Source organism: Somniosus microcephalus, unplaced genomic scaffold (assembly GCF_052327205.1).
Source record: "Somniosus microcephalus isolate GS21.2 unplaced genomic scaffold, FLI_Smic_1.0 unresolved_chr7, whole genome shotgun sequence".
NCBI classification, from domain to species: Eukaryota; Metazoa; Chordata; class Chondrichthyes; order Squaliformes; family Somniosidae; genus Somniosus; species Somniosus microcephalus.
This window is the reverse complement of record NW_028225185.1, coordinates 3,159,704-3,175,431: the sequence shown is the minus strand read 5'-3', so window position 1 is coordinate 3,175,431 and position 15,728 is coordinate 3,159,704. Positions and strand designations below refer to the sequence as shown.

At 50.4% G+C, this 15,728-nt stretch overlaps 1 protein-coding gene across 1 annotated transcript in view; it reads left to right on the top strand.

Moving 5' to 3' along the window:
- Positions 1–15,728, top strand: part of LOC147086392 (uncharacterized) — a 57,368-nt gene that overhangs the window by 1,049 nt on the left and 40,591 nt on the right. The window lies entirely within an intron of this gene.

The following is a 15,728-nucleotide window of genomic DNA, read 5'->3' as shown; positions in this document are numbered from 1 at the left end:
CGCGTCCTGTCCACCACCCTCCCCCTCCCCGCCGCCCCCCCCATTCCCCCACACAATTCACAATTCAAATCGCTTTATTGGCATGATAAGTTACATCTTATGTTGCCAAAGCATCAAAATACATTTATGGTTTAGCACATAAACGCAGTTCTATTCATACAGTGTATAAACAGGTATATCCCTGAGTGTATAAATATACATTCGCATTGTTTATATATATTCTTTTCTTAGTTTACTGGTTGTCCCTCTGTTCATGGCAAGCTGTAACATAGTGTGCCGCCAGTGTTATACAGCTTCTCTCCTCTCCCAGTAGGAATGGGAGTTTTTGGTTGTCATTCAGATTTCTGAAATCAGGGCATATTTGTGAGAATTTTTGGTAGAAATTCTCCCTGATGCCCTGATATTTTCCACAAGCTGTGAGGAAGTGCATCTCTGTCTCCACCACTCCCTGACTGCAGTGAGAGCATATCCTGTCCTCTCTTGGCAGCCTGGTCTGCCTGTGTCTGCCTTTTTCGATCGCTAGGCTATGTTCGCTAAGTCTGTACCTTGTCAAGGTTCTGCTCAGTTTGTTATCCTTTACCATGGTCAGGTAATCAGCTATGTTGTATTGTCTGTTTAGGGCCAAGTAGCAATTGAGTTTGCTTTGGGTTTTTGTTGTTTCTGCCCAATATGTCAGATATTTTTCCTTTTGCTTAGCGACGATTGTGTTGGGTCGAATTCTTTGTGTTACCCTGTCACTGTCCTGGGGCTGGTTATTGTTAGTATTGTTAGTAGTTACTTCACTGAGTCCCAGGACTAGTTGACTGAGGGTATTCTTCTTTATGGTCAGCTCTTGGCATTTCAGGGCGTCGTAGTGATAGCATTGGGGATTGCTCATTTGTAGGTGATTCCAAAATTTGGTGGCTCTTTTTTGGATAGTGATTATTAATGGATATTGGCCTAGTTCCGCCCTGCATGCATTGTTTACTGTTTTCCTTTGAGTCCGGAGGATACTTTTACAGAATTCTGCATGTAGGATCTCAATTGGGTGTTTGTCCCATTTTGCAAATTCTTGTTGAGTTAGCGGTCCCCATACCTCACTGCCACAGAGTGCAATTGGTTCAATTACTGATTTGAAAATTTTGAGCCAAATGCTAATTGGGATTTCTATTTGGATTGATTTTTTGATGGCATAGAAAGCCCTTCTTGCTTTCTCTTTCAGTTCATTCACAGCCAGTTTGAAGTTTCCCGTAGAACTGATTTTTAAGCCCAAGTATGTGTAGTTAGTGGTTTGTTCAATTTTGGTTGTTCCTACTGTGAAATTTATTTTGGGTCCCTGATGTTTGGATCTTTGCTGGAACACAAGGACTTTGGTTTTTTGGGGATTTATTGTCAGGGCCCAAGTCTGGCAGTACGACTCCAGCAGGTCCAGGTTCTGCTGTAGCCCCTCTTTAGTTGGTGACAGCAGAACCAGGTCGTCTGCATAGAGGGGGAATTTAACCTTGGATTCATATAGGGTGAGGCCGGGTGCTGTAGATTGTTCAAGTAGTTTTGCCAATCCATTTATGTAAATATTAAAAAGAGTGTCGGTGAGATTGGCGAGCCCTGCGTCACCCCCCGCCCCTGTGGGAAGTATTTTGTTTGTTTGTCTCCAATTTTAACTGCACATTTGTTGTTTGTATACATTGATTTAATTACATCATATGTTTTCCCTCCTACCCCGCTTTCGATAAGTTTCAGGAATAAACCGTCATGCCAGATGGAGTCAAAAGCCTTCTGGAAATCTACAAAGCATGCGTAGATTTTGCTTTTGTTATGGTGAACGTGTTTGTCAATTAGGGTCTGTAGGGTGAAGATATGATCGGATGTTCTATAGTTTGGCAGGAATCTAATTTGGCTTTTACTCAAGACATTGTGCTCCTCAAGGAAGTTTATAAGTCTTTTGTTTATGATGCTACAGAATACCTTCCCCAGGTTACTGTTTACACAGATGCCTCGATAGTTGTTTGGGTCGATTTTGTCCCCACTTTTGTCTATGGGCGTTATGAGTCCTTTGTTCCAGATATCAGGGAAATAACCGACACTCAGAACCAAGTTGAAGAGTTTTAGGATAGCCAGTTTCATTTTGTTGTCTGTGTATTTAATCATCTCGTTTAGTATGCCGTCTGTCCCGCAGGCTTTTCCTGGTCGCAGGTCCTTGAGTTTTTCAAGAAGTTCTTTTTCTGTTATTATGGCATCTAGCGGGTTTTGGTTATCTTTTATGGCCATTTCTAGCTTTTCCAGTTTTTTGCATATTTGGTGTTGCTCTGGTCTTAGTGTGTTTTTCTGGTATAATTTTTCAAAGTGGTTTACCCATGTGTCCCCATTTTGAATGGCCAAATCGTCGTGTTGTTTTTTGTGTAGTGTTTTCAAGTTTTCCCAGAAACAATTGGAATCAATGGATTCCTCCATGGAGCTGAGTGTATTCTTAATATATTGCTCTTTTTTGGTTCTGAGTGTGTTTCTGTATTGTGTTAGTGTCTGACAATAAGTAAGGCGTAGTTCCTCGTTTTCTGGATGTCTGTGTTTTTGGTTTGATATTTTTCTAAGTTTTTTCCTCATGTTATGGCAATCTTGGTCAAACCATTTTTCATAGTTTTTTGTTTTGGGTTTGTTCTTGCGAGCTTTCAAGTTTGCATTTGTTGCCAAATTATCAAAAATATTGTTTAGTTTACTAACTGCCCGGTTTACGCTTTCTTTATTGTGAGTGTATATGTTATCCAGAAAGGTGTCTAAGAGAGCTTGAGTTGATGCATTGCTAATTGTTTTCTGGTATTTTTCCGTGTCGTTTTTGGCCCATCTGTACGATTTTTTGGTGTTGTACAGTTTACTGGGTTGTGTTTCTATGTTGTTTGTTTCTGTCTTTTTGAGGAACATAGTAATTTGACTGTGATCTGACAGTGTTGTTTGTGGTTTGACTGTGAATGCTCTGAAAGAGGATGGGTCTAAGTCTGTAATCATATAGTCTACTGTGCTGCAGCCAAGAGGTGAGCAATAGGTCGATCTTCCTAGGAGGTCTCCTATGAACCTACCATTGACAATGTACAGACCCAGGTTTCGACAGAGCTGTAGTAGCTGTTTTCCGTTGGTATTTGACTGCTTGTCGCAGTTATGCCTGTATGGAAGGGAAGGGATGTCAAAGTGGTTATTCCCGAAAACGTAATTGTTTCCCTGATTATTGGTGAAGTCTGGTTCTTCGCCCGTTCTTGAATTGAGGTCCCCACAGATCAACACGTTCCCCTGGGCCTGGTATTGGATAATTTCCCCCTCCATGTTGGAGAAGGTGTCCTCTTTAAAGTACGGGGAATCGATTGGAGGGATATAAAGTGCGCAAATGTAAACATCTTGGGTGTTTGAGATAATCTCCCTCTCAAGTTTGAGCCACATATGGTTTTCGCCCTTTTTTATAAATTTGATGTAATTCTTAAGTTCTGTTTTAAACCAGATCAGTATGCCTCCGGAGTCTCTGCCTTGGGTTACACTTGGTAATTTATTGGAGGGGACCACCAGCTCAGTGTACCCTTGGGGACAGCCAGTGTGTCCTTTTCCTTTATACCAAGTTTCCTGTAAAATGATAATATCTAGGTCTTTAGTTTCATCTATGAACTCTGGGGTCCTACTTTTCACTTCTCGCAGTGAAGAGCGTAGACCTTGGATATTCCAGGTCGAAATATATAAGGATTTCATGTTAAGTTTGATCTTTTACTATGATAGGTTAAAGAGTGGTACGTGTTTGTCGTGTCTAAGTGTGGGAAAAAAAAGATCACATCAGTTGTCTACAAAAGTTAATACAATTTGGTTACAGTTCTTTCTATTAATTAGTCCTTGATCCATAAGGCGGAAGTAGATGCTGCTGCACGTCTGCTTATTGTCTCTTAATGGATTGTTTCTGTCTGAGGTATTGCGTACGTCCTGTGCATCTCTCCCTCTGTCTGGCTGGGAGCAGTCCTATTCCCCTGTGGGACAGGAGTGGTGCAGGTCTGATATTGTTGTTTTGCATGGGGATCCTCTCTGGTCTCGGTTGGTGTGTTGGTGGTCCTTGTAGTGTTCCTGATATGTACCCCGCTGATCTCTGGTGGTCGGGGGGGGGGTCCTCTTGGAGTCTGGGTATGGACCCGGTTAAAAGCGACGTCCTTCAGGGCTTTAGCAAAGATCGATATTCTTTGCCTTTGGATGTGGACGTGGTCGTAAAGACATTCCTCATCGAGGGTGGGGTGTTGGGCCAGGTGTACGTTGTGGTTTGATTCGCAGTCTCTTGCTCTGCTGGCATTTATCTCATGAATTGTGTTGTTGTTGAAGTCTGTTCTCGGCAATATTGTGGAAACAGTGATTCTAGTGTTTGGAAATGTACTGCTTGCTTTCCTAATCATTGCTCTGAGCGATGTTGCTACTTCTTTCTGTTGGGTCTTTAGGTCATTTGTGCCCGTGTGTATTATTATGTGTTGGGGGGAGCCTAATCTGGCTTTGGTCAGCCATCCCATGGCTCTGTTTGTTGTTGGGCACCAGATCTTTTCTACTTTACTTCTAGGGAATAGCTTTTTCTCCCATAGAAATTTCCCATTTGAGTCTATGAGTATTACGACGTCAGCCTTGTTTGTGTTTACTGTCTGGTGGCTTTCGCTTGGACTCATAGTGTGTGTGCTGGGCTGGGGTGTCTGGTGTGTGCGTACCTCTTGTGAGCGGCCCGCTTGTGGTTCCCCGGTGGTGGGGGAAGATTGCGAATCAGTATGCTGGTCGGTCTGTGTGGCACCCCTTGTATTGTGTGTCTGTTGCTTTTGTTCCGTGTGGGAGTGCAGCCGTTCCGTCCGGCTCTGTCTTGTCTTATCTCTAGCCTCTGGTTGCTGGTCTAATGGTGTTATCTCTCCTCTATGGCTCTCTTCTTTTTCCTGCAGCTCTTTCACCTGATTCCTAAGTAGATTCACCTGGTTCTCAAGTAGCTTCAGCTCTCTCTTGTGTCTCTCCCTCTCCTGATTTTGATCGTCATTCATTTTGAGGAAGTCCTCTCTAAGTTTAACCATCTCTATCTCTAATTGATTAAATTTATCTTTTGGTTGTATCTGGCTGTGTGATCCCGGGGTATGTGTCTGGTCGGCCCTGGAAGGCTCACTCACTTCCTGGCTAGGCTGGTCGGCCCTGGAGGGCTCACTCACTTCCTGGCTATGCTGCTCTTCTCTTGGTGAGCTGGGAATGGTAGGGGGACTATGTGTGGCTTCCTCCCTGGTAGTTATGCTGGGGTTTGTCAGTTGTATCGTGTGGCTGTGGTTCCCCGGGGTTAGTGTGGTTTGAACTGTGTGGGCTCGTTCACCTCCTGACCAGGCAGATTTTCTCCTGGTAAGTTGTCAATGTTGGGGGGAGTGCGGGCCACTCTGGGGCTGTTCCTTCCCCCCTTAGTTAATTTTTTCAGTGTCCTGAAGGCCGTTGCAAATTTGTCGAGGTTGCCTTGCACTAATATTGTTCCGGTATTGTACGCGTTGACCGTCGTAGTTGAACTGTCTCCTGGTGTGTTAATTTTCATTATGGACCCATTTGCGGTATTTTCTAGCTTAACATTGGTATAGTGTGATTTTATTGCTGTGATCCAAGCCACTGGCTGATCTGAGTAGAAAATGAGGTTACTTTTTGTCCCATTGTTGTAACAGTCAGCAAAAAGTGTTTCTGGTTTTTCTCTCATCTGCTCATGCTTGATCGCTTTTATAGCTTTTTTTGCGGTGTTGGGGGAATCTGGAAGCGGGGCTGTTGTGGATCTTCTGATTCGCTCATTTTTGGTAAAGTATTGTTGATCTTAGAATAAGCTTTTCTGGGGCCCCGGGTTTGGTGTTTCCCTCTCCCTGTTCGCGAACTTTCCCGGTCCCCCCTCTCCGACCCCGTGGTCCCTGGGCCTCGGCTTCTGGGTTCACCCTTCTCAGGTCTGGGTCTGTGAGCCGCTGTTTCCCGGTGCCTTCGGGCTGTTCCCCTCCCCCTCAGAGGTCTCTGTGCCTCTGTCTCGGCCTGGCTCCTCGGGCCTTTCCCTGGCTTCAGTCTCCCTCCCTGGGCCCTGTACTCACAGTCTTGGTTTGCTTCTGGAAGCCTTCTGGTTGCTCCCCTTCTCCTCAGAGGTCTCTGGGCCTGGCTCCTCGGGCCTTTCCCGGGCTTTCTAGCCCAGCCGCCGCTCGGGCTGTGCCTCGTTCGCCGTTCGGGTGCTGGACTGCGGTCGTCGCTCGGGTGCTGGACTGCGGCCGTCGCTCGGGTGCTGGACTGCGGTCGTCGCTCGGGTGCTGGACTGCGGCCGCCGATCGGGCTGTGTCTCGTTCGCCGCTCGGGCTCCCCGAGTCACCTCGTTCCGGCTGCCGCTGCGTCTCCGTGCGGCCTCCCCGATTCGCCTCGTTTCCCGAAGCGGCCTCCCCGAGTCTCCTCGCTCCGGCTGCCGCTGCGTCTCCATGCGGCCTTTGCGCCTCGGTTCCCGATGCGGCCGAGTCACCTCGCTTCTGCTGCTGCTGTGGCCCCGTGCGGCCGCTGTTCTTTGGTTTGTATATTTTTTTTTCCCCTTATTTCTTTTTTTTCCTTTGGCTTTTTTTTTCTAATTTCCTCTGTTTTTTTTTCCTTTGGTGGTCTCTTTGGTGGTCTTTTCCTTCCTTACTTAATCTAGACTAAACTAAACTTAAACTTAACTAAACAAACTAAACTAACTTAACTAGAACTAAATTTAACTTTAAAACCTTTTTAAACTTGAAATGAACCTTTTTTTCCCCCACTTTAAACACTAAAAACACTAAAAATTCAGCAGCCCATCTTCAGCGTGTCCCCCACCCCCGCCCCCCCCCCGTCCCGGAGCAGACGCACCATCTGACAGGCCTCCAGTGACTTCACCGTCTGGGCGTTCTGGCAGGACAGGATGGAGCCGGCGAGACTCAGCATCACACAGACGACCGAGAGCAGAGTGAAAAAGGTCACCTGTGGGGAGAGAATGAGAGAGAGAGAGAGAGAGGAATATCATCCGACCGCTCCACGAAACACACTCAGGACCAGACCCCCAAACACGTGTCCCCACACCGAGTGCCTCCCTCAGCTACTCACCAGGCCTGAATCAGCCTTGCAGCCCGGGACTGGAGTCACGTGTAGGCACAGACCGGGTCAGGGCGACAGATTCCCCTCCTCGAGGGACAGCACAGGAGGAGGCCATTCGGCCCATCGTGCCTGTGCCCACTCTCTGAACGAGCTCGCCAATCAGTCCCACTCCCCCCTGCTCTCTCCCCACAGCCCTGTGAATCGTCCCCTTGCAGTATTTCTCCAATTCCCTTTTGAAAGTCACTATTGAATCTGCTTCCACCGCCCTTTCAGGCAGCGCGTTCCAGATGACAACAACTCGCTGCATAGAAAATATTCTCCTCCTCTCTCCCCCCACCCTCCCTCCTCCCAGCCTCTCTCCCCTCCTCCCCCCCGCCCTCTCAAAGCTACTTTTCTTATTGTGAAAATCTGAGCCCCAAAGACCAAGAGCACGCAGTCTCCCAAGGTCGAATAGCCCACTGTCTGGGCTTCACATTAAGAGGGGGCACACGAGTGAAGCATCGGAGCAGGGCCGTGTCTGTCCTCCAGTGACAGTCAGAGTCTGCGGGACAGGAGTGGGAGGAATGAAAATGATTATAAAATCCATCATGCTGGCCGGCCATCTGAGTGTTTCCAGCCCGTCTCCACCCGACAAACTAAACTCAAACCTGCCGCAGAGCACCCTGGGCCTGGCACTGACCTTGAAGCTATTTTTATCCACAAACACACACAGGCTCTCAGGCACGGAGATAATTAACCAGTGAGTGTAAGATTGTACAGTACCAGCTCTCATGGAGCAGCCCGGCCTGAGAGACGGCCCCAGCCCCGGACACCGGGTACAGGGAGCCTGGATACCGGGGTACGGGGAGCCTGGATACCGGGGTACGGGGAGCCTGGATACCGGGGTACGCGGAGAAACATAGAAGATAGGAGCAGGAGTAGGCCATTCAGCCCTTCGAGCCTGCTCTGCCATTCAATGAGATCATGGCTGTTCATCCAAATTCCCTGCCTTCTCCCCATACCCCTTGATCCCTTTAGCCTTAAGAAATATATCCAACTCTTTCTTGAATATACTTAATGAACTGGCCTCCACCGCCCTCTGTGGCAGAGAATTCCACAGGTTCACCACTCTCTGGGTGAAGAAATTCCTCCTCATTTCAGTCCTAAATGGCTTACCCCTTATCCTTAGACTGTGACCCCTGGTTCTGGACTCCCCGGCCATCAGAAACATCCTTCCTGCATCTAGTCTGTCCAGGCCTGACAGAATTTTATAAGTTTCGATGAGATCCCCTCTCATTCTTCTAAACTCCAGCGAGTACAAGCCCAATCGACCCAATCTCTCCTCGTACGTCAGTCCTGCCATCCCAGGTATCAGTCTGGTGAATCTTCGCTGCACTCCCTCCATGGCAAGAACGTCCTTCCTCAGGTAAGGTGACCAAAACTGCATACAATACTCAAGGGAGCCCGGACACCGGGGTACGGGGAGCCCGGACACCGGGGTACGGGGAGCAGTCAGTGGGAGGGAGCATGGAGAGCGGGGGGAAAGCTGGGGGAGGAGAGCGAGCGGGGGGGGGGGGGGGAGCGCGAGCGGGGGGGCTGGGGAAAGAGAGAGCGCAGGGGGCCGGGGAGGGGGGAGAGAGCGCGGGGGGCCGGGGAGGGGGGAGGAGAGCGCGGGGGGCCGGGGAGGGGGGAGAGCGCGCGGGGGCGGGGAGGGCGCGCGGGGGATGGGGAGGGGGGAGAGCGCGCGGGGGGCGGGGAGGGGGGAGAGCGCGCGGGGGGCGGGGAGAGAGCGCGGGGGGCGGGGAGGGGGGAGAGAGCGCGGGGGGCGGGGAGAGCGCGCGGGGGGCGGGGAGGGGGGAAGAGAGCGCGGGGGGCGGGGAGGGGGGAGAGAGCGCGGGGGGAGGGGGGAGAGAGCGCGGGGGGCGGGGAGGGGGGAGAGAGCGCGGGGGGCGGGGAGGGGGGAGAGAGCGCGGGGGGCGGGGAGGGGGGAGAGCGCGCGGGGGCGGGGAGGGGGGAGAGAGCGCGGGGGGAGGGGGGAGAGAGCGCGGGGGGCGGGGAGGGGGGAGAGTGCGCGGGGGGCGGGGAGGGGGGAGAGAGCGCGGGGGGCGGGGAGGGGGGAGAGTGCGCGGGGGGCGGGGAGGGGGGAGAGCGCGCGGGGGGCGGGGAGGGGGAGAGAGCGCGGGGGGAGGGGGGAGAGCGCGCGGGGGGCGGGGAGGGGGGAGAGCGCGCGGGGGGCGGGGAGGGGGGAGAGCGCGCGGGGGGCGGGGAGGGGGGAGAGAGCGCGGGGGGCGGGGAGGGGGAGAGAGCGCGGGGGGCGGGGAGGGGGGGAGAGAGCGCGGGGGGCGGGGGGAGAGAGCGCGGGGGGCGGGGAGGGGGGAGAGCGCGGGGGGAGGGGGGAGAGAGCGCGGGGGGCGGGGAGGGGGAGAGAGCGCGGGGGGCGGGGAGGGGGGAAGAGTTCACCTACCACGAGGGTGAGTGGTCGTTTCCAGGAAGTGACTCCAATCAGCCCGGCCAACAGCACCTTTGAGGAAGAAGGAAGATTTGGGGTTAGAGAGAGCGGAGAAGCCAACGTCTGCCCCAGTATCTCCTTACGCGGCTCGCAATCTGATAATCCCTCCGGCGATGCGCCCTGGCACGTTTTATCACGTTAAAGACGCGGGATAAAACACAGGGAAACGGGGTGAGGTACACACGCCCCCCCAGACTGGAGTCAACCTTCACGGCGAGGGTCCCCTGCCCTCGCCCCCCCAGGTCCCGGGCACTCGGGGACAGCCTCGCGAGCCCGCCTGCTCGGGGAGTGTGGGTGACGGGGACCAGGCGCTGCGCTGGTGCTAATATTAGAAGCGGTGAATGCTGCAGCTTTCACCTCGCAGCCCCGACACACCACTGCAGTAATGCATTGTCTTTCAGCCCAGCGTTCAGTTCCCTTTCCTCGCTGAAATCCAATCCGATTTTTTTTCAAACAGCCAGTAACATTCTTTATTGATCTGTCTGAAAGACCAGGAAGAGGAAATATCGCACAACGATAATATAATAAACAGAGGGCACAGAGAAACAAAGAGATACGTGATTATAGGGATCACTCAACAGAATCAGCACAGAGCACCCTCAGGATTATTTATAGACTCATCAAGGTGAAGGGCATATCAATACACCCCGTCCCATCAAACACTCCCAGGGCAGGTACAGCACGGGTTAGATACAGAGTAAAGCTCCCTCTACACTGTCCCATCAAACACTCCCAGGGCAGGTACAGCACGGGTTAGATACAGAGTAAAGCTCCCTCGACACTGTCCCATCAAACACTCCCAGGGCAGGTACAGCACGGGTTAGATACAGAGTAAAGCTCCCTCTACACTGTCCCCACCAAACACTCCCAGGGCAGGTACAGCACGGGGTTAGATGCAGAGTAAAGCTCCCTCTACACTGTCCCATCAAACACTCCCAGGGCAGGTACAGCACGGGTTAGATACAGAGTAAAGCTCCCTCTACACTGCCCCATCAAACACTCCCAGGGCAGGTACAGCACGGGTTAGATACAGAGTAAAGCTCCCTCTACACTGCCCCATCAAACACTCCCAGGGCAGGTACAGCACGGGGTTAGATGCAGAGTAAAGCTCCCTCTACACTGTCCCATCAAACACTCCCAGGGCAGGTACAGCACGGGTTAGATACAGAGTAAAGCTCCCTCTACACTGTCACATCAAACACTCCCAGGGCAGGTACAGCACGGGTTAGATACAGAGTAAAGCTTCCTCTACACTGTCCCCATCAAACACTCCCAGGGCAGGTACAGCATGGGTTAGATACAGAGTAAAGCTCCCTCTACACTGTCCCATCAAACACTCCCAGGGCAGGTACAGCACGGGTTAGATACAGAGTAAAGCTCCCTCTACACTGTCCCCATCAAACACTCCCAGGGCAGGTACAGCACGGGTTAGATACAGAGTAAAGCTCCCTCTGCACTGTCCCATCAAAACACTCCCAGAGCAGGTACAGCACGGGTTAGATACAGAGTAAAGCTCCATCTACACTGTCCCATCAAACACTCCCAGGGCAGGTACAGCACGGGTTAGATACAGAGTAAACCTCCCTCTACACTGTCCCATCAAACACTCCCAGGGCAGGTACAGCACGGGTTAGATACAGAGTAAAGCTCCCTCTACACTGTCCCATCAAACACTCCCAGGGCAGGTACAGCACGGGTTAGATACAGAGTAAAGCTCACTCTACACTGTCCCATCAAACACTCCCAGGGCAGGTACAGCACGGGTTAGATACAGAGTAAAGCTCCCTCTACACTGTCCCATCAAACACTCCCAGGGCAGGTACAGCACGGGTTAGATACAGAGTAAAGCTCCCTCTACACTGTCCCATCAAACACTCCCGGGGCAGGTACAGCACGGGGTTAGATACAGAGTAAAGCTCCCTCTACACTGTCCCATCAAACACTCCCAGGGCAGGTACAGCACGGGTTAGATACAGAGTAAAGCTCCCTCTACACTGTCCCATCAAACACTCCCAGGGCAGGTACAGCATGGGTTAGATACAGAGTAAGGCTCCCTCTACACTGTCCCATCAAACACTCCCAGGGCAGGTACAGCACGGGTTAGATACAGAGTAAAGCTCCCTCTACACTGTCCCATCAAACACTCCCAGGGCAGGTACAGCACGGGTTAGATACAGAGTAAAGCTCCCTCTACACTGTCCCATCAAACACTCCCAGGGCAGGTACAGCACGGGTTAGATACAGAGTAAAGCTCCCTCTACACTGTCCCATCAAACACTCCCGGGGCAGGTACAGCACGGGGTTAGATACAGAGTAAAGCTCCCTCTACACTGTCCCATCAAACACTCCCAGGGCAGGTACAGCACGGGTTAGATACAGAGTAAAGCTCCCTCTCGGGACAGAATGTAGACAAAGGAGAAGAGAAAGTGTAGTATAAATTATGAATTGGTCTTTTATAATTCAGCTTCTATCTCCTATCCTAAAAGTAAAATGTCTGACTGATTGGGTCAGTGGCCCATGTGGAACCGAGCCAGGCAGAGCAGGAATCAGACAGGACGGCTGTAATAGTGCAACACACACACACACTGAACCTGCTGTAATAGTGCAACACACGCACCCTGCTGTAATAGTGCAACACACACACACACTGAACCTGCTGTAATAGTGCAACACACACACTGAACCTGCTGTAATAGTGCAACACACACACACATTGAACCTGCTGTAATAGTGCAACGCACACACACTGAACCTGCTGTAATAGTGCAACACACACACTGAACCTGCTGTAATAGTGCAACGCGCACACACACTGAACCTGCTGTAATAGTGCAACACACGCACCCTGCTGTAATAGTGCAACACACACACACACTGAACCTGCTGTAATAGTGCAACACACGCACCCTGCTGTAATAGTGCAACACACACACACACTGAACCTGCTGTAATAGTGCAACACACGCACCCTGCTGTAATAGTGCAACACACACACACACTGAACCTGCTGTAATAGTGCAACACACGCACCCTGCTGTAATAGTGCAACACACACACACACTGAACCTGCTGTAATAGTGCAACACACACACTGAACCTGCTGTAATAGTGCAACACACACTGAACCTGCTGTAATAGTGCAACGCACACACACACTGAACCTGCTGTAATAGTGCAACGCACGCACACACTGAACCTGCTGTAATAGTGCAACACACACACTGAACCTGCTGTAATAGTGCAACGCGCACACACTGAACCTGCTGTAATAGTGCAACGCGCACACACTGAACCTGCTGTAATAGTGCAACGCACACACACACTGAACCTGCTGTAATAGTGCAACACACACACACACTGAACCTGCTGTAATAGTGCAACGCGCACACACACTGAACCTGCTGTAATAGTGCAACACAGTGAACCTGCTGTCATAGTGCAACACACTGAACCTGTTGTAATAGTGCAACACACACACACAGAACCTGCTGTAATAGTGCAACACACACACTGAACCTGCTGTAATAGTGCAACACACTGAACCTGTTGTAATAGTGCAACACACACACACTGAACCTGCTGTAAGAGTGCAACACACCCACTGAATCCGCTGTAATAGTGCAACACACACACTGAACTTGCTGTAATAGTGCAACACACACACACTGAACCCGCTGTAATAGTGCAACACACACATACTGAAGCTGCTGTAATAGTGCAACACACACACTCACACTGAACCTGCTGTAATAGTGCAACACACTCACACACTGAACCTGCTGTAATAGTGCAACACACACACACGGAACCTGCTGTAATAGTGCAACACACTCGCACTGAACCTGCTGTAATAGTGCAACACACACATACTGAAGCTGCTGTAATAGTGCAACACCGACACACTGAACCTGCTGTAATCGTGCAACACACACACACGGAACCTGCTGTAATAGTGCAACACACACACACTGAGCCTGCTGTATTAGTGTAACTGGTAAAATAGATAAGGGAGAACCAGTGGATGTGGTGTATTTGGACTTTCAAAAGGCTTTCGATAAGGTCCCGCATGAGAGATTAGCGTGTAAAGTTAAGGCACATGGGATTGGGGGCAAGGTATTGACTTGGATAGAGAACTGGTTGGCAGACAGAAAGCAAAGAGTTGGAATAAACGGGTCTTTTTCCGAGTGGCAGGCAGTGACTAGTGGGGTACCGCAGGGATCGGTCCTTGGACCCCAGCTATTCTATTAATGATCTAGACAAGGGAACTAGATGTAATATCTCCAAGTTTGCAGATGACACAAAGCTGGGTGGGCGTGTGTGCTGTGAGGAGGATGCCGAGAAACTCCAGGATGATTTGGACAGGTTGGGTGATTGGGCAGAAGCATGGCAGATGCAATATAACGTGGATAAATGCGAGGTTATCCACTTTGGTGGCAAAAACAGGAAGGCAGATTATTATCTGAATGGCAATAGATTGGGAGAAGGGGAAGTGCGACGAGACCTGGGTGTCCTTGTGCACCAGTCGCTGAAGGTAAGCATGCAGGTGCAGCAGGCGGTTAAGAAGGCAAATGGTATGTTGGCCTTCGTAGCAAGAGGGTTCGAGTACAGGAACAAGGATGTCTTGCTGCAGTTGTACAGGGCCTTGGTGAGACTACATCTTGAGTATTGTGTGCAGTTTTGGTCGCCTTATCTGAGGAAAGATGTTCTTGCCATGGAGGGAGTGCAGCGAAGATTCACCAGACTGATACCTGGGATGGCAGGAATGACATATGAGGAGAGATTGGGTCAATTGGGCTTATACTCGCTGGAGTTCAGAAGAATGAGAGGGGATCTCATTGAAACTTATAAAATTCTAACAGGACTAGACAGACTAGATGCAGGAAGGATGTTCCCGATGGTTGGGGAGTCCAGAACCAGGGGTCAGTCTAAGGATAAGGGGTAAGCCATTTAGGACAGAGATAAGGAGGAATTTCTTCACCCAGAGAGTGGTGAACCTGTGGAATTCTCTACCACAGAAGGCAGTAGAGGCCAATTCATTAAATATATTCAAGAAGGAGTTGGATATATTTCTTAAGGCTAAAGGGATCAAGGGATAGGGGGAGAAAGCAGGGACAGGGTACTGAATATGGATGATCAGCCATGATCGCATTGAATGACGGAGCAGGCTCGAGGGGCCGAATGGCCAACTCCTGCTCCTATCTTCTATGTTTCTAATTCTATGTAACACACACACACTGAACCTGCTGTAATAGTGCAACACACACACAGACTGAACCTGCTGTAATTGTGCAACACACACACTGAACCTGCTGTAATAGTGCAACACACACACGGAGCCTGCTGTAATAGTGCAACACACACACGGAACCTGCTGTAATAGTGCAACACACACACGGAACCTGCTGTAATAGTGCAACGCGCACACAGAACCTGCTGTAATAGTGCAACACACACACACTGAACCTGCTGTAATAGTGCAACACAGTGAACCTGCTGTAATAGTGCAACACACACACAGACTGAACCTGCTGTAATTGTGCAACACACACACTGAACCTGCTGTAATACTGCAACACACACACGGAACCTGCTGTAATTGTGCAACACACACACTGAACCTGCTGTAATAGTGCAGCACACACACACTGAACCTGCTGTAATAGTGCAACACAGTGAACCTGCTGTAATAGTGCAACACACACACAGACTGAACCTGCTGTAATAGTGCAACACACACACAGACTGAACCTGCTGTAATTGTGCAACACACACACAGAACCTGCTGTAATAGTGCAACACACACACACGGAGCCTGCTGTAATAGTGCAACACACACACACGGAACCTGCTGTAATTGTGCAACACACACACGGAACCTGCTGTAATAGTGCAACACAGTGAACCTGCTGTAATAGTGCAACACACACACAGACTGAACCTGCTGTAATTGTGCAACACACACAGACTGAACCTGCTGTAATTGTGCAACACACACACAGAACCTGCTGTAATAGTGCAACACACACACACGGAGCCTGCTGTAATAGTGCAACACACACACGGAACCTGCTGTAATTGTGCAACACACACACGGAACCTGCTGTAATAGTGCAACACAGTGAACCTGCTGTAATAGTGCAACACACACAGACTGAACCTGCTGTAATTGTGCAACACA